The sequence below is a fragment of the Herpailurus yagouaroundi genome, unplaced genomic scaffold (genome assembly GCF_014898765.1).
Source record: "Herpailurus yagouaroundi ecotype Mexico unplaced genomic scaffold, PumYag 186, whole genome shotgun sequence".
In the NCBI taxonomy this organism is placed as follows: Eukaryota; Metazoa; Chordata; class Mammalia; order Carnivora; family Felidae; genus Herpailurus; species Herpailurus yagouaroundi.
The window spans coordinates 16,508,522-16,530,864 of NW_024412417.1; the positions used below are offsets into that span (position 1 = coordinate 16,508,522).

Below are 22,343 nucleotides of genomic sequence, written 5' to 3' on the forward strand. Positions count from 1 at the left end.
AAGAACGTAACCGAATGAAATAGAAGCAAACATAATGACAGGGACACAATAATAAAAAAAGCAATTACAAGCAATGTATCAACAAGTACAAAATGGCATAGTACAATTATATTCTGAGGGGACAGAGGAGGCTGAGCTGAGGGAGGGAGGTTAATTGGGAAATGCTTCCTCGGGGCGGTGAGAGCTGAACAAGGTCTGAAGGAAGTGATAGGGATGAATTGGTAGAGAGGAGCAGGCAGGGAATTCAGGACGGAGGGAATGGCCTACCTGGAAGATGAAGGAATAAATCGAGCCAAGTGTAGAGAGTAACAAATGGGCCATATTGCCTCCAGTAGAGAGCCGAGGTGAAAACTATCAAGACATCCTTCCAGAAAGGTTTGAAAGGGGAGCAACATGGAAGCAGTGGAGAGTGGGTGTTGACAAAGAACCTTGAATGCCAACAATACACTTTGAACGGTACAGACATTTTCATGTAATTTGATTACATGATTGAGTGTTCAAAATCTATTAGTGAATTTCTAGTGCACAGCCTCCTGTTGTCCAAATTACATGGAAAAAATTATGTGTTCTTACTCCCCTCCCCCTTGCTGGTGAACTCCCCTTTTTTTGTTGTACCAAGAGAATAGAGACTGCCTGACAGATATTTGTTCTTGGCTAAAATTCTGTATAATGCTTTGAAATATTATTCTTCCTAGCAAATGCTAACAGTTGCTAATGTCATTCAAAAATAGTTGAGGAAAAATATGTTTGTGAAACATACAGCTTTTGCTGTCACATTATTTCCCGAGTGAAGGGAAAATACAGTAGTAGTCTGCTATTTATTGAATGGGAATCCTTTAATGTTGTCAAGGATTTCATCAAACTGATGCCTTAAATAAGCAGGAAATCACGTGCCCTCTTATTCAATGTCTGTTTCCTCATGATGAGGCGGCCACCCCACTCAGCTGTCCAGATGGGACTACCACCCATCACCGTCCTCTCAGATAGGATAACCAGAGCATAACTACTGTGGCGCGATGCAATTATGAATTTCTGGAGGGGGAAAAAGAAGAGATAAGTGCAGGGAAGTCAGCTAACGTGGTACGTGGGTAGTTCCAGGCAGCAAAAGGGTTAATCAGATTTTCATTTTAGATAGTCGCCTTAGTAACAATCAGGGAGCCCAGGCTGTATCTTTTCCATTTGTAGGGAATGTTTAGATTTACAGAGTAGCTTAGCTTATTATATACCTGCTTTGATTGCTGGATAAGGCTTGTGATTAAAAACAGAAAAAGATTCATTCTTATAATATTGTAAAGAAGACCAAAACATTAAAAATGATGTCACTGATGGTCTAGGGTTCTGGAAATTTACTGAAATTAGAACTCCAGTGGCGACAGGGTTTCTTGAAAAGTTAAAATAATGACGGTCTGATCTTTTGCTTAAACTTTTAGTGAAAATGAGTCTGGGTTCCCCATTTATAAGCGCAAATCTGAATCCAACAAATAACACTGGCTAACAGTGCTCTGAGAAATTGGACATCAACCTCATCTTTCATGCCCAGTTTGCATTGAGCCCTCAGAGATGCCATTTGTTTGTATTAAGTGCTACGTGGCCCTTCAATCAGGAATTGAAAACAAAAATATATGTAACATGTTGGAAAAGTGCTTATTTTGAGAATGTCTGGAAGAGTGGACCAGTGACACTAAAATTTAAGGTGCTTAATTTATCCAATGGCCAAACAGCAGGAAAACAAACTGGACACAGTGCTGTTCTCATGGCCTCAAACCTCACCTGGAGAGACAGATTTCCTAAGGGCAGAGAATAGCATTCAGTCTGTTTGCCAAGACCAGGTCTGTCTGGAGCAGCTTCTGCCAATTAGTGACAAGTGCTATGTAGTGAGGCCATGATACACACAGCGCTCCCAGAGTTCAGCGGTTTCAAAAATTACTCTCTGAAACAAGAAGAACACAATGCTTGGGAGCACAGTTCATTCCCGTTCCGTGGTAGTAACTTGGTAACCGGTGAGCCTACTCACAACATCTCAAAAGTCAGTATGTCAGGCAACCGTAGCCACTGAATTTATACATTATTTACAGACAGCTTCTGACTTGCTTTTGCTTATTATATTAACTTAAAAATGCCCAGAGTTCCACCTTTGCCATTCTGCAAGTGTCAAATATTTAGCCAAGAGAGACACTGGAGAGATTTCAAAACAAAGCGAACAAACAAATGAGAAGTTGGAAGATTTAAAGACTCTGCTCAGATTTGGAGGAAGGGCGAAGAAAGTTTTGTAAAGCGGGGACCGCTTACTGATTACAGGTCTGTCAGTGCCGTAGTGATCATTCATACCATAGCATCCGCTGGTTTGGTCAGTGCCTTTCTTGCAAAAGCTGCTTCGCCAGCTTGATGGAAGTACGTGTGTTTGTTTATTTCATGGTGGTGGATACACAAACAGTCATTTTGGAGCGTGGAGGAATTTGTGAGGTAGGACACCTATGCCTCAAATGAAGACCTGTGTTTGAGGGGCTGATATGGCTGAAGAAACTCCAAGGATGAGGGGAGAATGCTTTTGGAAGTTGGGAGGCAGGAACAGCAAAGGAAGAAGGCAGAAGAAGACAAATCATACTAAAATTTTTCCCGGGGCCAGAGAAAGATAAGGAAATATCCTGCCTCCCTTTCTGTCCTTCCTCTAACAAATGACCCTTATTCCTGGACACAGGAATTTATACCTAATGTGTAGCTAGATTAAGAGCTAAATAACCTTCTTGTAATCTAACCTTGAAACTTTACCGTAATTTGCAGTGTTGGTTCTATGCCAGTTCTTTGCTCAGTTCGAGGAAGATATAGATTCTTTTTGAAGAAAAAACAATTCAATAGGTTCAAGGTTTCTAGAGATTTGCAGACTGTCATTTGAAAAACTCTAAGTTAAGGAAATTAAGATATTCTATTTACGGTATTTCATACGTAAATCTTCACTACAAAAGACATGATTTGCCATCCTGCAAGGTAAAAGTATATTTGTTTTCTTGTTTCTTGTGTTCAGATCAAAATGAAGACATCAAATTGGAAAAAAAAAATGCCCATAAATATTGAAGACCCCAAAGGGGCTGCAGCTTCTGGGTTGAGAAACACTGGTGAAGGTGAAAAATGTATTTTGAGTTCCAAATGGTGCCTTTTACCAATGAACTTTTAGAGTCCATTTATAACTAGGACTTCTTGTATTTAATCATTTCACACTAATTTTTCCCTGGTTTGAATAAAGAATGTCTTCAGCACGGTCATCTAACATTTCCAACATAATAATGTCATTCCAACAACGCTGAAAAATAAAACAAGATCGTTGACAGAAAAACAAGCTATAAATATTTGGTTAGAGTATGGAAGAATTTTTCAAATGTCTAATAATATATCGAGACTTGGCTCTTTATTGGAAAGTCTGTGAACTTTCCTGTCTCCTGTGCTCTCTGTCTCTACAGGGTCACTATATATTTAAATTGTCTGCATGTCTGTAACTTTTTAGCATGTGAACCAGGGTATAGTCAAAAAGACAGATGTTCCAAAAAGCTGAAATAAAGAAGATAATTTTCATTCCTGGGGAAATAGTGGAAAGTTTAAAGAGGGTTATATTCTTTGCCTTCTTCTAAATTCATGGGTGAAACTTGTACTATCAACCACTTATCTGACAGAATCGCCCTCCATCACCATTGCAAAACCAAGCTACTTTCACAATTATTGCTCTTCTCTTAATTCTTCAGTCAAGCCACCGATTGCCTTGGGAAGTTTTAATACCTACCCCCCTCCACTAGATTCGTGAACCTTTTCCTCTCCACAGTACAAAATTTAAAAACTTGCAGACATTTTCAAAATAACTGCTCTTTTATGACCTTTACTATGTTCACGGCTGCCATCATGCATGGTAGGTAATCAGTACCTATCTTGTTGATTGTTGGTTTGACTGCTACAGCGTAAATTTATTTCAGTCGTCAAAACTATATGCACTAGTTCCCCATATCTTCGGTTTTGCTTTCTGTGATTTTGTTACCCACAGTCAGCTGAGGATCACAAGCTGGTGAAACAACTTCTGACATAATGTCACAGGGTCAGTAGTAGCCTAACACTATGTCACCATGCCTGGGTCATTCCCCACATATCATCTCATCATATGGGCCTTCTGTCACCTCACATCATCACAAGAAGGGTGACTACAATACAATAAGATATTTTGAGAGAAAGCCTTTTATTAGAGAATATTGTTTATAATTGTTCTATTTTATAGCTAGTTATTGATCTCTTAATGTGCCTGATTTATAAATTCAACTTTATTTCCAGTGTGTGTATATATAGGAAAAAACACATAGGGTTCAGTTTCAGGCATCTACTGGGGATCTTGGAATGTATTCCTTAAGGATAAGGGGTGGACTACTGTATATACTTAAGATTAATGTGCAGACCAAAATTATGCAAATTAATGGCATAATTAATTTGAGATTTCCAACCGGTTTTTCAGTCATCAGCCAGGCAAATGATGGCTGAGGTCGGTAATGATGTTGCCCTACTCCACAGTTTTGGTGGAAAGGGAGAGAGAAAGGGGGGAGGGGGTAGGCAAGGAGTAGAAAGGGAAAGGGAGAGTAAGGGAGGAATGAAGAAACAAAAGAACACTGGAGAAGATGATTATAGAGAGCATCGATCATTATTATTGAAGTATCAAAACACTGGTCGAAAGCTAATGAATTTTTGTTAAGGATATAAGTACTTTGAAGAAAACAATAAATATGATGCCAAGAAAAACGAGTGAAAAAACGACTTTGTAAAAGAATGTTGAATGGGTTCTCTGAATTTTGATGGGAAGGAGGGCAAGAAAACTAAAAGATGAAAGGAGCTCCAGGTAGCTTTGGTGGACATCTGTTTTGTCTCATTGATGAAGAATAAATGTTCCCCGAGGCATCCTGAGCTTCTGACCCTGAGTATAGACGAGGTCCCCATTGAATCCATCAATTTCTAGGCTTACCCACACTCTTGTTAAGATGTGGGTATTCAGTTTAAGGCTCTGTTAAGAGGAATGTGGAGAACTTGGCTAACTTCCAGAGGAGAGCAGTAAAAATAGTACCGTGAGAAAAGATTAGGGTTCCAGAATATCAAATCATCTTGCCCAAAAAATAGAAGGCTAGTATATGATGTAACTGCCTTTCAAGGTTGAGGAGATAGTACCCCTCAACTGGAATTACATCTTCATTTTGGAAAACTCAAAGCAAATGATTTTGCATTACAACTGGGCATGTTCAGGTTAGACCCTCTTATGGTTAGACTTTTGGGAATCTAATAGTTTGCCCCCCCAAAACCCCAAATTCCTCACATGTCATAAATTATCTCCAACACAACTTTTAGTTATTTTACTTGTTTTTTATCAGCCAATCACAGATCATTATATTTTTCCGAACAATTCCAGGAACATGCATTATTTTATTAAACGATATCAGAAGTCCAAGATGTTACCTTATTATTATTTCTGTTTCTTAGCCTGGATTCTTTAAATACGAGCATTCCTAAGGGCTTGCTTCATGTGTTTTGAAATACTCTTGCATTTCTTTGATTTTAACTTGTTCATGTGGAATTTCCTAAAAGGGGTTTTTAAAGCAATGCTGGTTCATTCGTTATTTTCGCAAGTTTGTAAATTTCATGTGAAAAACTTTCACTAAGAGCCACCCCTCCTTAAAATCTTAGTCATATTTTGTCTTCTGTAATAGTATACCCAAAATAGCTGAGCAATTCTGATGCCTTTTCTTTGTTTACCGATTTTAAGATCATTATGCATACTCTAATGCATAATTATAATTACGCATTCATGATGTTACTTGTGCTGGCTTAACTCAGAAATAGTGTGAAGCAGCTAATCTCGAAGCTACAGGCTGTTTCCCATCACTTAGATTCTGATCAGAGCTGTTTGTTGAGTCTTATTGGAACGCGGACTCTATGTGCTCCAGTCCCACGGCTGGACCCTTCGTTTTATCATTAGTTTCACTCCCTGCCCTTTCTTTTTCTCTCCAAATCTCTGCTTTCAAGACAGGAAAACTACAAGATAATTTGGTTTTCTCGCAGATGTGTAGTCTATCCACAACACTTAAATGAGAGGGATTTCTAAAATTATCCATTTTATTTTTAATCCACATTTAGAATTTTATGTAATAAAAACAGACATAGGGCCATTTCTCATGCTTGAGACTTTACTATCAACTGGATTTTCACTGAGTTTACTTTAGTGAAACTTAAACTGGTCTAGTGCAAAACTGCTAACCTTTCTTCCGTATGTTCTAGAGTAGTGTGATTTTGGCCACAGAGGAAGTTTGTCTGTGTATCTTGCATGATGTGCCCTTATCAACAATGATTGCAACATACTCATTTTATGCATATGGTAGGAAGGATGCTTTCTACAACACTGTAAAGGATAGTAACATTAAAAAAAAACCAACACTAGAGTCTTGGTCATTTGAGACTGAAATTTGGGTTAGTCTAGTAGCACAACATGGAAATATATGATCAAGCTCGTGCCTTACCTGGGGGGTGCACAGTTTCAAAAGATATGGAAGACAGAGCCATAAATAAGTTATTTTGCTCTGCATAAGTCAGAAGGCAGAACAAACTCTGAGTTTGTAGTTTAACCTTTCCTTACTTAGAGAGTTGAATTAGGGAAAATGTACCTTACTGTGAATTAGTGACATTGTTTTGTGATTCTCAAATGTAAAGAGAGGAGCCCCATTAAAGAGTATGCCTGGATGTATGTGTATTTGTTGAAGGGCTTCTGTCTGCTTCTAGAAGCGGGGCACCATTGTGTCATTTCATTAATATATTTATAGCCACTGTGATTATTTAATTTTCTAAATATCAAAGGACACCATGAATTTGTTTTTGACATAAAGAAAGGAGAGCATAGATTTTAAAAGGCTGAGTAACACTAGACAAGTCTGTTCACAAGTTTCTTCCATTTAGTGTACATGAAGTTCTAGAACCAGAAGGTGCCCTGAATCCTGAAGTCCTGGTCTTTTCTTTTATTAATGAAAAAACTGGCTCAGGGTAGTAATATATTTTGACCAAGGTAATCCAACCACTTAGAGGTAAAGCTTAAACCTAAATTTAATGAATTCATAGATCATTTTTGAAAATATATCTAGCTAACATACTAGCATGAAATAGAAATTACAAAAGAAAAGGTCATAGACTTTGTAATTATGAAGGATTTTGCTTTGGGTATGGTTTGGTTGTCTTTGACAAATGAGACAACATATTTAAAATTTGAAATAACAACTTTAAATTATGGTAGTTACATTAAGGCTTTGTTCCAGCACATGGTATGAGAAAAGTTTGCATTATTTAAAAATTTTGAACTAGCTCAGGGATTCCCAATTTAGAATCAAGATAGGGGAGTGGCGTAATTAGGAACTCAGTGTCTAGATCCTTTTCAAGTTATTTCCCAGATGCCCTAGAAGCATATTTTTAGACCTTGTAGGTACTAGTAAAAACAATAGGTAGAAAATTTGGAGTAATTTCAACAGAATATATTATTTTATAACCAGTATGTAGGGCTTTTTATCATAGAAGGTGAGATTTTATTCAATTAACCTTAAGTTGCCGTTAAAATCTTTTATTTGTGCTACTCGTAGTTCAGTTGTCTCCCCACTAGCCAATTTATTGAGTAGTTTAAAAGCAGTAAGATTAGTCAAAATAGTAAAATCTCTTACATATTTATAGCATGCTATGTTGATCATTCTGTTGATGTCTGGATAGAATAAATTAAATAGGCATAAGACTTCTCATAGACATTTAACTATTTCTTAAATTTTTCTCCATTTCCCCAAATCAATGTACATAATAATTATAAATCCACACTTACTATTTGTCAGGTATCAGTGTCAGCGATTTATAAGTATTAATTTATCTCACATCACATCAGCCCCAGGAGGTATTATTATTCTCATTTAACAGATGGGGAAACTGATGCACAGAGAAGTAGAGTTTACTAAGGTCACACCACAGATGAGTAGCAAAGGTTGGATTTCAACTTGAGCAATCTGACTGTAGAACTCATGCTTTTAGCCACTGTGTTAATTGCCTGTCTGTTAAGTCTGTAGTATATGAACTGAGGTTTCTGCTTCTTTTCCTCATTGTGCTCCTCACACTGAAGGAAATACTGTATGTCATAAATAATATTTGAATCACAACTGAACGCTTTAGTTTCAGACCTATTGAATCAAAAGAACTACCTTGTTTCCACCTCTGCCCTATTTCTCCCCAATGGTTTTTACTGAAGGCTCCTTTTTGATTTCCCAATTAGACCTTGAACTTCCATTGGCAGGTGAAACTGCTCTGTGTTTTGTTTTGTTTTGTTTTGTTTTGTTTTGTTTTGTTTTTTCAGTCTACCTGTGAGCAATCCAGTTTCAGCTGGGGACACACTAACTGCACTCAGACTGAGATATTTCTTTTAGTAGAAACTTTCCCCCACCCCCATCAGGGCACCAAGACTATACAAGAAGTTAGGTTCCTTAAGTAGATACACGCAGAGGTTCTGAAGAGTGGAATTGACCAATCAGACACAAAGGCCTGGCTGGACTGCCTTGCTGCCCAGAGTATACGTCAGTACCTCACTGTGAAGTACCATGATGAGGCTCTACTCTGTCTGTTGACCAGTGGGCACCAAGAGAATTCATTATTCATTTGTTCTTGTATAATCAGTACTGAGTTGAGTGAATTTTAGCCTAAAGACACCTTGGATCTCATCATGAATTCTGCTTATGATTGAAAATAACCTTTATAGGCTACTTTTTAGTCATTGTTTGTTTACCTGTAAACATTTCTATAGCTATAGGGGCGCCTGGGTGGCGCAGTCGGTTAAGCGTCCGACTTCAGCCAGGTCACGATCTCGCGGTCCGGGAGTTCGAGCCCCGCGTGGGGCTCTGGGCTGATGGCTCAGAGCCTGGAGCCTGTTTCCGATTCTGTGTCTCCCTCTCTCTCTGCCCCTCCCCCGTTCATGCTCTGTCTCTCTCTGTCCCAAAAATACATAAACGTTGAAAAAAAAATTTCTATAGCTATAAAAATACCTGCAGTCATAAAAATAAAAATATTAAAAGTATTGCCTGTTTTTCAATATTTTTAATATCACTAACTAGACTATGTTCGGTTCTGTTCCACTCATACACCCACTAGATGCCTGATATTGGTATTTAGTATCTCAACTAGACTTTCAAGACCCAAAACTGTGCAAATGTGAGAAATAATTCACTATAAACCTATAAATTTCACAGCTCAAAAAACCCTAAAGATTATTAATGAAGCACCATGCAATTAGCTTATACAAAGTGCAGCTAGGAATCATGCATAATGTAAAACAGAAACTGCTAACCACTGGCTCATGGAAGATCATTTAAGCTAGTTTTTATGGACATGAAGAATTGATAGTTAACACAATTCCTAAGAAGATTCTTACTGTTTTGACACCATGGAAAGAATTTAGTTTCTTATAGATTTACTAAGAGAAAAAATAGAAAACAGTTCATGGTTAAGGCAGTTTCCAGCAATGTGAATTTGAACAAGTTGTTGTATATTTTAGAGTCTCGGTTTTTACCTATATAAAATGGACATAACAATGGAATTGTGAAAATTAATTCAAAAAGTAATTCAGCATCTAAGCGTGCCTGGGTGGCTCAGTTGGTTGAGCATCTGACTTCGGCTCAGGTCATGATCTCACCGTTCGTGGGTTCGAGCCCCACGTCAGGCTCTGTGCTGATAGCTCAGAGCCTGGAGCCTGCTTCTGATTCTGTGTCTCCTTCTCTCTGTGCCCCTCCCCCACTTGTGCACTGTCTCCCTCTGTCTCTCAAAAATGAATAAATGTAAAAAAATTAAAAAGTAATTCAGCATCTAGAATTTTAGCATAGTTAATGCTTAATGAAATGATATAAATCATAAATTAGAGAAATGCATCACTTTTCCACCCAGCCTAAATTCTTGTTTTACTGAGAATTTTGCATTTTCATGGAAACATTTTTTTTTATTAGTAGTAATTTTATAAAGGTTTTATTTTTAAGTAATCTCTACACCCAACATGGGGCTTGAGCTTACAACCCCAAGATCAGGAGTTGCACGCTCTACCGACTAAGCCAGCCAGGCACCCTGGAAACAGATTTCTTTAGGAGTGTTGGAAACATAAGCCACACACTCACATACAATAACATACCTGGTATCGCTTTAAGCTCATTATATACATTAACTCATTGAATCCTCAGAATAATCCTATGACATAAATACTTGCTTGTCTTATACTTATTTTAGAGATGAAGAAACAGTAGTTAAGTAACTTGCCCTAGGTCATACAGCTACTGGATGGAGATGTGATGCAAACTCAGCTTGGCACCCAAGGGCAACTTTTAAAATTTGACTATTAATAAAGCATAGTAAATGTGGTAATTAGTATATGCTTAAAATAGTACATTCATAATTTATCTTGACTACATTTTGCAAAATATTTGTTTTTGAAATATTTTAAATATATTTTTGATATACTTTATTTCATAGTAATAATAATTAAATGAGTATATAGTAAACTATTGGTAGAAGTAGAAGTGCATGGCTTAAATCAAGCGATAAATGTAATAAAAGATTTTATAATTGGGTTTTAGATAGAATTATTAAAATATAAGCTATATTTTATAGATTTTCAGCATATACTGGAGAAAGCCTCAGTATTTTTAACTTTAAAATTAAAGTGTAGGGGCGCCTGGATGGCTCAGTCGGTTGAGCGTCCGACTTCGGCTGAGGTCATGATCTCGCGGTCCGTGAGTTCGAGCCCTGTGTCGGGCTCTGTGCTGACAGCTCGGAGCCTGGAGCCTGTTTCGGATTCTGTGTCTCCCTCTCTCTCTGACCCTCCCCCGTTCATGCTGTCTCTCCCTGTCTCAAAAATAAATAAACGTTAAAAAAAAATTTTTAATTAAAGTGTAATCCGGGAAGCTCCTGGGTGGCTCAGTTGAGCATCCGACTCTTGATTTTGGCTCAGGTCATGATCCCAGGGTCTCAGGATCAAACCCTGTGTTAGGCACCACATTGAGCATGAGCCTGCTTAAGATTCTCTCTCTCCTTCTGCTGCGCCCCCGCCCCCACACTCATGCTCTCTCCCTCTAAAATAAAAAGTAAAATAAGGTGTAATCTTAAATTTTCATGAAGATTCTTTAAAATGAGTGGATTGGACACTTCTCATCTATTATTACACTGTCATTTGGTCATGGACCATCAAATATACATTGATATTTCCAAATGTATTAGTCATATACTTGAAATATCATGAGATGGATTATAAATATTGATTTAAATAACCTATCTGTATGTCACTTAGGTATTTTTATTATCAATATACTGTGAGCATCTAGAGGAAGTGTAGCTTTCATCATTCTGTTCCTAAGAGTTTTTATCTATAGTAGATATTTAATAAATATTTAATGAATAATGAATATACCCAATTTCTAGTAAAGTATAAAGTGATTATTATAAGAGCAGAATAACCTAAATAAGTCTTTTCAAATAGAAATGGCATAAAGAAATCCAAAAATAGCCAAACTGTGGAAAGAGCCCAAATGTCCATCAACTTATGAAAGGATAAAGAAGATGTGGGTTATGTTACACATCACACTCACATATGTATATGTATATGTATATGTATATGCATATGCATATATATGTATATGTATACATATACGTATATACGTATATGTATATATATGTATATGTATGTGGAATATTACTCAGCCATCAAAAAGGATGACTTCTTGCCATTCGCAACAAAGTGGATACACTGGAGTGTATTATGCTAAGTGAAATAAGTCGGTCAGAGAAAGACAAATACCATATGATTTCACTCATGTGGAATTTAAGAAGCAAAACAGATGGACGCAGGAGAAGGCAGAAAAAAAGGGAGAGAGGGAGGCAAACCATCAGAGACTCCTAACTGTAGAGGAGAAACTGACGCTTCCTGAAGGAGAGGTGGATGAGGGATATGCTAAATGGGTGATGGGTGTTAAGGAGGGCACTTGTATTGAGTACTGGGTGTTGTGTGTGAGTGATGAATCACTGAAGTCTACTCCTAAAACCAATATTACATTATATGTTAACTAACTAGAATTTAAATAAAACCTGAAACAAACAAAAATAATGGTTATCGTTCACTACTAATTAGAATAATTTTATTTGTAACATTACATCTTTTATGTGGCAAAACCCACATCTGGACAATGTAAGCCAACTTGGTCCAACCTTTAATATCGTGTACTCGCAACTAAATGCAGAATTTAACCCCTGGTATTTGCACTCAACCATTAAGTTTTTACAGATGTGTTAGTTTGTCATGTTAACATTAAGTATTCTTTCTAACACATATGTTGATGCTTTTATTCATATGTCTACGCCTTTGTAAAGAATATGGTTTGAGAAATTTGTCCAGGGGCAGTATTTATAAAGGCTTATCTCATTTGGTTCTGCTTTCATAGCATGTTCCTTTCGTTGCCCCAGATCCACAGGTATGTTGCACAAAGATCCCCTGGATTGGGAGCTTGTAGAGGTGAATCAGTTTCATTGGTTGGCATCTTCTTCTCCTTATTTTGCTCCATGGGAAACAAAGCAGTGTACTTCTGGAAGGGAAGGCTACTCTCATTGAGTTGGGCACTTGGCTTTTATTCTCTGGAAGTACAGAATTAGTATAGTCCTTCTGCATCTGTTGATTTGGAGAAAAATATTGAAAACTACTCTCATGGTCAGAGTCTTACTTTACATACTTAATTTAAGTGTTTGCAATATTCTTGTTATTAAAATGTCTCACAGATTAGATAAGCTTTGTTCCACTCCTCTATAGCACCTTCACACTTCCGCCAACCATACTGCCAAGCTCTTAAGCTTTTGCACCCAACTTTAAATAATTTGTCTCAGAAAAATCTGCTTTCCCCAAAGGTGCTATATACATCCCAGCATGTACTATATGGTTTAACAATGCCATCATTTGGCTTTTTTCTCTTTGGAGACACCTTTCTCATTCCTATTCTTCCAGTTGATGTTAGACTCTTAACATCAGTTTCTAATCGCAGGTATATTTTAAGTTCAAGATATAGGTGAGTTCTTACTACTTTATGGTTATAGAGGAAAATACAGGTACAAATCATGAAAACAAAGCATGTATATATAAGGAAAAAACCCTCTGCATTTGGTTTTAAAATTTACTCTATTGTTAATACCAGGATTGCCCTTTTTCTGTGGAGGGGAAAAGCTGATATTAAGATTGGCTAAAATGGTAATAAGGAGACAGTCTAAAAGGTGTCCGAAAGATTCATTACATAGTGCAGTGGATTAATTCATGAGGGACAGACATATCTCAGTATCTGAGGATGACTTTGTGCAGGATATAGCTTTTTCTTTCTTCCACAGAATGCCTTTGGGGTAAATCGCAAAAAGAGACTGCTGAATAGAATTGACCACTATTTTTTTATGTGTAAATAGGTCATCGATAGTTGAATGTGTGTGTGTGTGTGTGTGTGTGTGTGCGCGCGCATCTGCAGCACACTCCATATAATTCTTCATACTAACATTTTATTTTGACCACACCACTGACCTCACCGTTTTCCTTGGTATTAATATTCCAAGGTAAAGTACAGTAGGTGGCTTTATTTACTGCATCAGCAATTAAAAAATAGTAGTGTTTCCTTAAGTCAGTATAAGCCCAGTGTATTAAATTTTCATAAATATCTTCACACTCAAGATTTGAGTTTAGACTTGACAAAAAATTCTATAGTAGAAAGTCTTACGATGTTACTGTCAAGCTGGAAGGACATATGAGATCATCTTACAAAGCAGAAAGATGCGACATATGAGAGGTTAAATGATTGATCCCAGGTCACACAGCTGGGATCACGGCATTCCGGTCCCTGCTCCCCCCCACAGGTTTACGTCAGCGGGGATACTCGAGAGCAGTTTACTTTTTCCTTCCCAAGGCTTCGGTGCTGACACTCTTGCACATTGCACTAGGTGCAAGCCCAGAAATTCTGCCAGGAGCAAAACAACACTCCTTAAACACTCTGTGACTTTCAGAACCGTATAAAATAAAAGGTTGAAGTTAATGGTTGCCAGCTTGGAGGGAGTAGTTCCTCTTCGGAGCCAAATATATGTGGAGAACAGATGAGACTGTGGGAGTGAATTGGCAAAAGGGAAAGAGAAATGAATCTATTCTTTTTTTTTGAAAATGAAAGTATAATAAATATCTGGATAATTTAGTTGTTTGTTATTCATTTAGAGATTCTTCCCATTTGAAAAATGAAAAATCTGTATCTTGCATGTGTGTATTCTTAAACAGTAATTTTCAATTATTTTTCTAACTATCATGAAATAATCTTTTTTTCTGGAAGTAAAGAGATTATTTTAATGACCTGGATATATGGAACTGTGTTCACTTTCTTAAAAGATCATTATTTCTCATACTGAAATTTCTATCTTTAAGCAGTGACTCATGTTGTCATAATGGGTTTCCACAATTTTGAGAACTAAAAGCAAATATACCTCAGAGATAATGATTATTTAAATTTTTGGTTCTTAGAGATAAAACTGTCTTTGACATAAGGAGTATGGATGGATATAGTAGCCAAGAATTCTATCATTTTATTTCACACTCATTTTGTTTTTGAAAAGTCTCTTATCGTGTTTGAGATCCCACATACCACAGTGATCTTAAAGACATTTGTTAGCAGACTTCTCTGGAATTTCACTCTCATGCTGTCCTTAAAGGATATTTTGTGGAACTGTGCTCAAGAGAAATGCTCCTCTAATGACACCTTCCTAATATTTCCATTCATAAATCTATTCTGTGCCTAATGGTATAGTGTAGTGGTCCTTGGTAGGGCACATCATGGATGCCTTTCCAGTTTAGACTTTTTATGTATTTCCTAATTTAAGACTATTCTTAATTTATTTGAACTTGAGTTTGAAAATGTGTCTAGCACATCCGTCTTTTTCAAGCAAGGGGAATTTGATTATCTTTTACTAAGTTGAGTTTTGTTGTTTCCTAAACAATTACTGTAGCTAAAATACTTGGTATGAGTTTGAAAGCTCCTAAAGTTACTTCTTCATTTGTTTCAAGTTTTTATTTATGTATTTATTCACTTAACTAATCCCTGTATCCAATGTGGGGCTCGAGTTTATGACCCCAAGATCAAGAGTTGCATGCTTTTCTGAACCAGCCAGGTGGCCCTGGTTACTTCCTTAAATCTGTTTGTGTCTCTCTTTCTCTCTCTCTCATTTTTAGACACAATAAACAAAAGGAAGGTGGCAATTCTTACTCAAGGGATATCCCAGTGTAGTTCAGTGGCCATTTTATTATTTTTTAAACGGAAGCACATGATTTGCATGGAAACACATGAAAAGCCTAGTCATGTCTGAATGATGTCTGGCATTAGTTAATCATGGAGAATATTTAGGTGTTATTGCTGAGAACCTGTTTTTATATCATCACACAGATAATGTTGACCCTACAAGACCACATGGAATAGAGTTATTCCGTTTATGTAGTCTAAAGTGATACTCTGTTTTTTAAAGGAAAAAAAAAAAGTATTGGCCTCAGCAGGATAAAGCTCAAACCCTGTATAACTTTTTAAAGGATTTTACTAAAAGCCACAGGTTTGGTAGGTGGAAATCTTCATTCTAAATTTTTTTTTTATGTTTATTCATTTTTGAAAGAATGTCTCTCATTTTGAAACAATGTCTCTCTAGAGACAGAGCACAAGCAGGGGTGGGCCGAGAGACAGGGGACACAGAATCCGAAGCAGGCCCCAGGCTCCGAGCTGTCAGCACAGAGCCCATCGTGGGGCTCCAACTCACAAACCGCGAGATCATGACCCGAGCCGAAGTTGGATGCTCAACCGACTGAGCCACCCAGGCGCCCCTGGAAGTCTTCATTCTAAAAGTCTAGTTTTTAAATATTTTAATTTTTTAAGTAAATCTCCACCCAACATGGGGCTCAAACTCACAATCCTGTGATCAAGAGTTACATGCTCCACCAATGGAGCCATCCAGGCACCCCCATACTACAAGTTTTATAGTTCCAGTCAAATCAGTGATGTTGAGACTGTATGTCATGCACAGAACTGAAAACATAATTGTGTAGGGCCTTGCGTTATTACTTGACATTTCTCCCCACTCTGGGTACTCCAAGATTTTAAGTTTTTATGCTCCCATAGGATAGACTGTTTGTGAAGGGAATTTTTAAATTCAAGCTCACTGTCACTAGAGACATCATACAGTTAAAGGGAGAGTGATACAATGTTTTCGTGACTTTCAGATTGTGTTTAAATGTAATTCCAGTGTGCAGAACCGCTTGGATATATTAACTGAAACTTTTACTGTGTAGTAAGTACAAGGTCAAATCACATACAGTACCATTTTTCTTTTTCATTTAGATGTAGGCAATAATTCAGTTGGGGGAGATTGGCTTTTTTTCTGGTTCTAAATCTAATGTCTACAGTGATTTGGAAAATTTTCTATGCCTACTCTCAAATATGTTTTTATAGCTGGAGAGAATAGAAACAGCTATTAATTTTGTCAACTAAGCTTCAGCCCTTTTCACCTATTGCCCAGTTAAGGAATCAACACGCCGAGAGCATTTTTATCCACATCGAACTCCATCTCATGGCATTGGCTTGAGATTCCCTAATGAGATTTTGTTATATTTCCCAAACTGAAGTCAATGGAGGCCAATTTTTCCATCAGGTGACACTTGTAGCTCTTTTAAAAGGCTGTAAAGTCAGGCTCTTCTCATAGGTCAGATTTTCCTAAGACTTCTAGCTCTTCCTAAGCCTCATTTTGGAAATCTTCAACAAATATTTCCAGCAAAATTTGGAGTCCCTAAGACAGCATTATGTCACCAGTTTCTTGGGTTAGAATTATCCTCTGTTCTTTACCTTTGGGCTGTCTACTTTTATCTCCATTAACCTTTTGGCTTGAGTATAAACATTTATTGAAGGCTACCTCCTTTGTCGGTCCAGTAACTCCAAAGGTTAGTGAGAAGTGGATGCTAGTTTGACCTCTTTTATCCACATTAGATGATTCTAATTATTCCTAAGAAATGACACTTTTGACCCATTTTGTCCTTGTCAAGTTTGTCTCGTTGTAGGCTGTCGAAGCATGAAACTCTGGGTTCAAACAGTGTCCAGGAGTGCACATTTTTCTAACTTGCAATGTGGAGCCTCAAAAGTGCACACTATTTCCTTTTCTTTTTAAAACGTGCCAGTTTAAATGAAACTTGGGGCTCCTGTTATGTACCTTGAATTGATTTATTACTGAAAGAGACTGCCTAGATAGAAAACACAAACTTTAACCTGTAAAAACCCATGGGTTATTGAATACGGGGGAAAAAAATGAAAAAAAGCTTTGCATAAGTGAGGATAAGCTAGGTTTTGCTGAGGTTGCAAGCAACTCTAATATCACAATGGCTTTTTACATAAAAAAAAAAGTTCCTTTCCTTATCACACTACATGGCCGTTGTGATTGCCAAGGCTTCCTCCTTGCGAGCTCCCACGATCACTGCCGCAAAGCAAGGCATGGCGATGAGTCCGTTGGCTCTTATAGCTTCTGTGTGGAAGTGCCATGAGTCATCTCTTGTTCAATTTTATTGGTCACATGAAGTCACATGGCCATGCCTGACTTTAAAAGGGATCTGGAAAGTGGAGAGTTGGAAACAATTTATCAATAGCACTAATGACTACCACCGCTGTGTTTAAAGAGTTTCTCTCTTGATTTTTATGCTAATAACTGTAGGCATTGCCAGCACCTGAGAAAAACAAAGATTCAGTAAATGCTTTTTGTACATTTTCAGTTTATTTCTTCATGTAGCTATTTAGCAGAAGTGTTACATGCATCTACAGTGTACTAAACACTGTGCTGGTTGATTTAGACAACTGTCTCTGAGAAAGAAACCATTGTCCCCATTTACACATGTGTAATCTGCAATTCACGACATTCAGGTTTAAGTGATTTCCCAGTCGTGGAGCCTGCCCGTAGCACATAGTAGTATTCAAACCTAGGTCATCTGACTCCAAGAAAAGTAACATCCTTTCTGTTCTGCCTCGACTATAAGGTCAACAGTAAATCATGAAATGTTTTAAATACTTAATTGTAGAAGTGGAAATTATTACAGTCACCACTATGTATTTTCTTGTACTTTAAGACAAGAACATTTAGTATATCTAATAATTGTGGAATGACAACGTAGGTTTAATGTTATTCTAAGAAGCTGTTTTACACCTTTTGAGTACATTTGATAAGGAGCTTAAAGTGTTTTTTTAAACTGTAAGTTAGTAAATATGAATCCCCTTTGTGTTAGTTTTCTATTGCTGCTGAAACAAATTACCACAAATTTAGTGGCTTAAAACAACACAAATTTATTATCAGTTCTGTAGGTGAGAGGTCCAGTATGGATGCCATTAGACTGAAATCAAGGTGGAATGCATTCCATTCCTGAGTTTCTAGTGGAGAATACCTTTCCCACTATTCAAGCTGGTGGCAGAATTCAGTTCCTTGCGGTTGCAAAACTGAGGTCCCTGTTTCCTGCTTCCTGAAACAGAGTCATTCCAGTTTCTAGACACCACTGTGCTCCTTAGTTTATAAACTCGGTATGCCATCCTCAAAGGCAGCAAAGGCAGGTGGAATCCTTTTCATATGGAGTTCCTTTGATCTACTGTGTTGCCTCTCCTGTCTTCAGGAACTCAGGTGTTCAGACTGGGCCTGTCCAGATAATCTAGGATATTTCCACCATTTCACAGTCCTACACCTTAATCACTTCTTTAAAACCCTTTGCCCAAGTAAGGTAACATATTGACAGGTTCCAGAGAATTAGGGCATGGGACTACGTTTATATCCACTCTCTTTCCCAACATATTGTGCCGACTGTATGCTCTGTAGGATACTAATAAACATCTTGGTCTTACGTTCTTCATTTGTGAAATTAGGGAGTGAAACTCACTGAACTTTGAAGTTGCTTCCATTTCTTAACATTCTAGACTTGTATGAGTCCTTATGATAGAGACCTGGGAAAGTGAACCTAATGATCAGTGTGGATATTATTGTTATTTTCTATTCATGGATTTTGCTGGAGTGTAGATTTCATATAATCCTGGCTAACTCCTTCCTTCTCACACTTGGTAATCTTCTTTGAAGTCAGTCAATCTCTACGAAAGTTGACTTCTTCAGAAAGAAATTGACTTACCTCCTCAAAACTGTAATAACTGGTCCCTTGAGATTTTTTATCTACTTATTATTTACTTCACAGCTTTGGTAGAGCTTTCAGCAAGTTTTAGCTACATTTTTGCTTTTGCTTTATTGATTTAGAGTAAAAGAAATTGTTTTTCCTTCAATTCAGTTTCTTAATAAGTCCGATTCTATCTATGCCCAGGTTTCCAAAGTTTTAAAAGGTATGATGCCTAATGTACTATTAAGGAAAGATATTAATTAACTAGTTTTATTTGCACCATGAAATTAATTCCTTTGAGTCTTAACTTGCTTATATACTAAATGGAAAAAGTTAATACCTAAGCCCTCGAGTTTAAAAATCAAAAAAGATAATGGAACGGAAGTACAGTGTCCAACATGTAGTGTTCCATAGATGTAAATGACTAATATTGTTGTAACAGTAGTAGTGGGGGGGGGCGGATAAATCATCCCAGTTTGCCAAGGAATTTCTCGTTTAAAGGCTGAAAACCCAGCATCCTGGGGAACGCTTCAGTCTCAGAAAAACCCAAATGGTTGGTCACCCCAGGAGTCTAGCTGGAAACAGCTAGAAATAGATAACGATGTTTTCCTTTTACCAGCCATTTGACCTAAAAGAAGTCATTAGTCTTTGAGTTGCAAGTTTTTCTTTTTTATCTGAGAATGGATATGAAGACTAAATAAAGTAAGTGTCTAACAAGAAACCTGCACAAGTAGCGTCAGTAATAGTACCCTTATTCTTCCTGGTTAAATAATCTTTACTGGCTTCCTTTGCTTAGAAATTTAAGCATAAAAGGTTTTGCCTAATATAAAAAAACATCTCTCAAAATAGCTTCTAACCTGACCTTCCAGACACATTGCTGTTATTCGTCTCCCACCTGTCAGTAATGAAAATATTGATGATGATGGTGACGATGATGATAGCTGATACTTATCTAGTACTTTCTACAAATCAAGAATGGCTGTAAAGGCTTTGTAAGAACTCAAAAGCAAAGTATCCCAGAACCGCTCACCATTGCCTGGACTCACGACTCATATACTGCTCAGACTTTGTCCATGGCATACCACCAACCGCAAATTTTCCCCATTTATCCTTTAAGAGCCTGTCTAAATGTCACCTCCGCTATGATATCTTCCCAGAATCCACAAGACAGAACACTCTTTCTTGCCCTGCATTAATCCCAAAACAATTTACACGTGACTTTTCGCTCTTATCATGCGACTGTTTGCATTGTATTCAACTTTTTTCTTAGGTATCTGTATCTTTCACCAAAAAGAAAGATGCCTAAATATTGCTAGCACCAAAAAGCACAAGACCAGGATAGAGGTGGTTTGTATATTCATAAGATGAATGGAAGATTATAGTATCAGCAAATCAACTGATTTACTTTACACAAAAATATTCCCTAAAGAGTTTAAATGATCAATATCTATTTTTCATATTATCCGTGGAAAATTGTGAAAGCTGATTTACTGTGTAGAAATCCATGTGGCTTTAAGAACTGTGGAGTGTAAAGATTAAATAAAAAGTATGTCTTTCCCATAAAATAAGAATACAGTAGAAATGGGGGAGGTGCCTGTTGTTGAAATCTGTTATTTAAAACCAGAAAAGAACATGTGTTACAAATAAGATCGCGAAATCTCCTACATAATAACGGTCTACCGAAATGGTGGACTCTCTCTTGTGACTCGTTCTTTTTGCCTGGAGACCTGCTGAGCCTGATCTGTGGGTCTACCTGTTTCCCTGGTAGTAAAGGGAGCTGACATATGCATAATTAAGACCTAATATTAATTGGATATGGGTCATTATCATTTCAGATTGAAGAAGCTTACTTGCCCTCAATTGTGTTTTCAAATGGAAGTAAATAAAAATGGTCATTCAGACTGATAACCGTAAAGATAACTTGCTAACATCTTTGCCTGTATTGTTAAAAAAAAAAATAGTATAAAATTACTTCTTTTCTACAGGCCTTTAGTCTGTATTCTTCTTTCCTGTATTCTTCTTTCCTACAGACTATATTTTCAGGGATAATTTCTATAGTTTGTTACTAGAGAAGTTTCTCGGAATGTGTAGAGCACCAGATAAACGTTTTTAATGGTTGTACTTACCAAATATTAAGATGTATAGTTGAAAAGTGAACAATTGGGGCGCCTGGGTGGCGCAGTCGGTTAAGCGTCCGACTTCAGCCAGGTCACGATCTCGCGGTCCGTGAGTTCGAGCCCCGCGTCGGGCTCTGGGCTGATGGCTCAGAGCCTGGAGCCTGTTTCCGATTCTGTGTCTCCCTCTCTCTCTCTGCCCCTCCCCCGTTCATGCTCTGTCTCTCTCTGTCCCAAAAATAAATAAACGTTTGAAAAAAAAATTTAAAAAAAATAAGAAAAGTGAACAATTAAGATGTGTGGTTGAAAAGCGAACAATTTAAAATTGAATCAAAGAACGAACACGAAAAACCAGTATGCTAGCATTTCTTACAATTGATCTGGCTTACCATATCTTAATATTTGAAGTATTTTTTTCAGACTTTTAGAAAAAATTTATCCATGATGGTTGGTTTTTTTTTTCATTAAGCAGTGTATTTTACAGTAGTTTTACCTCTTATAATATAATTGATACTTTAAAGAATGGGTTAACATTCATCTTACGCCTAGTCGTCAATATGGGTTTGCAGCTAACAACAGATCTGTGTCTCAGGTGCAATCATTGTTGTTATTTAGTGGGGGAAATGGGTTTTCCAGATTCCTGAGGGATTTGAAATGACCAGATTACACGGAACTCCACAAGTGAATACTTATTAATGCCAATTTGGGAAATTTGCAGCAAAGTCCCAGAGTGAGCCATGATCTCTGTGGCAGGATCATATCTAGGTGAAGATTCAGTTCAAACATTACCTTGAGACCCTTGCATTGTACTCTGGGTTTTGTGATATTTGATATACAGGCATGGTCTGGTGGATGATAAAAGTCTGACTGCTAGTTCACTGTGACTCATCGGGAAACAGCAGTCTTGCTAAGGCTCACTTGTTTCCTCCTCAGTTTATTTCCTGCCATGTTTAATGTAATTAAAGGCAAATAATTCGCGTTCCAAACAGCCTAAATTG

General features: G+C 37.3%; 1 protein-coding gene and 1 non-coding gene across 4 annotated transcripts in view; both read left to right on the forward strand.

Annotated features, from left to right (window-relative positions):
- Nucleotides 1-22,343, forward strand: part of ZFPM2 (zinc finger protein, FOG family member 2) — a 475,034-nt gene that overhangs the window by 287,033 nt on the left and 165,658 nt on the right. The window lies entirely within an intron of this gene.
- On the forward strand, nt 9,661-9,745 carry TRNAR-UCG (transfer RNA arginine (anticodon UCG)). Its single transcript has one exon. It is a non-coding gene; the product is annotated as a tRNA-Arg (tRNA).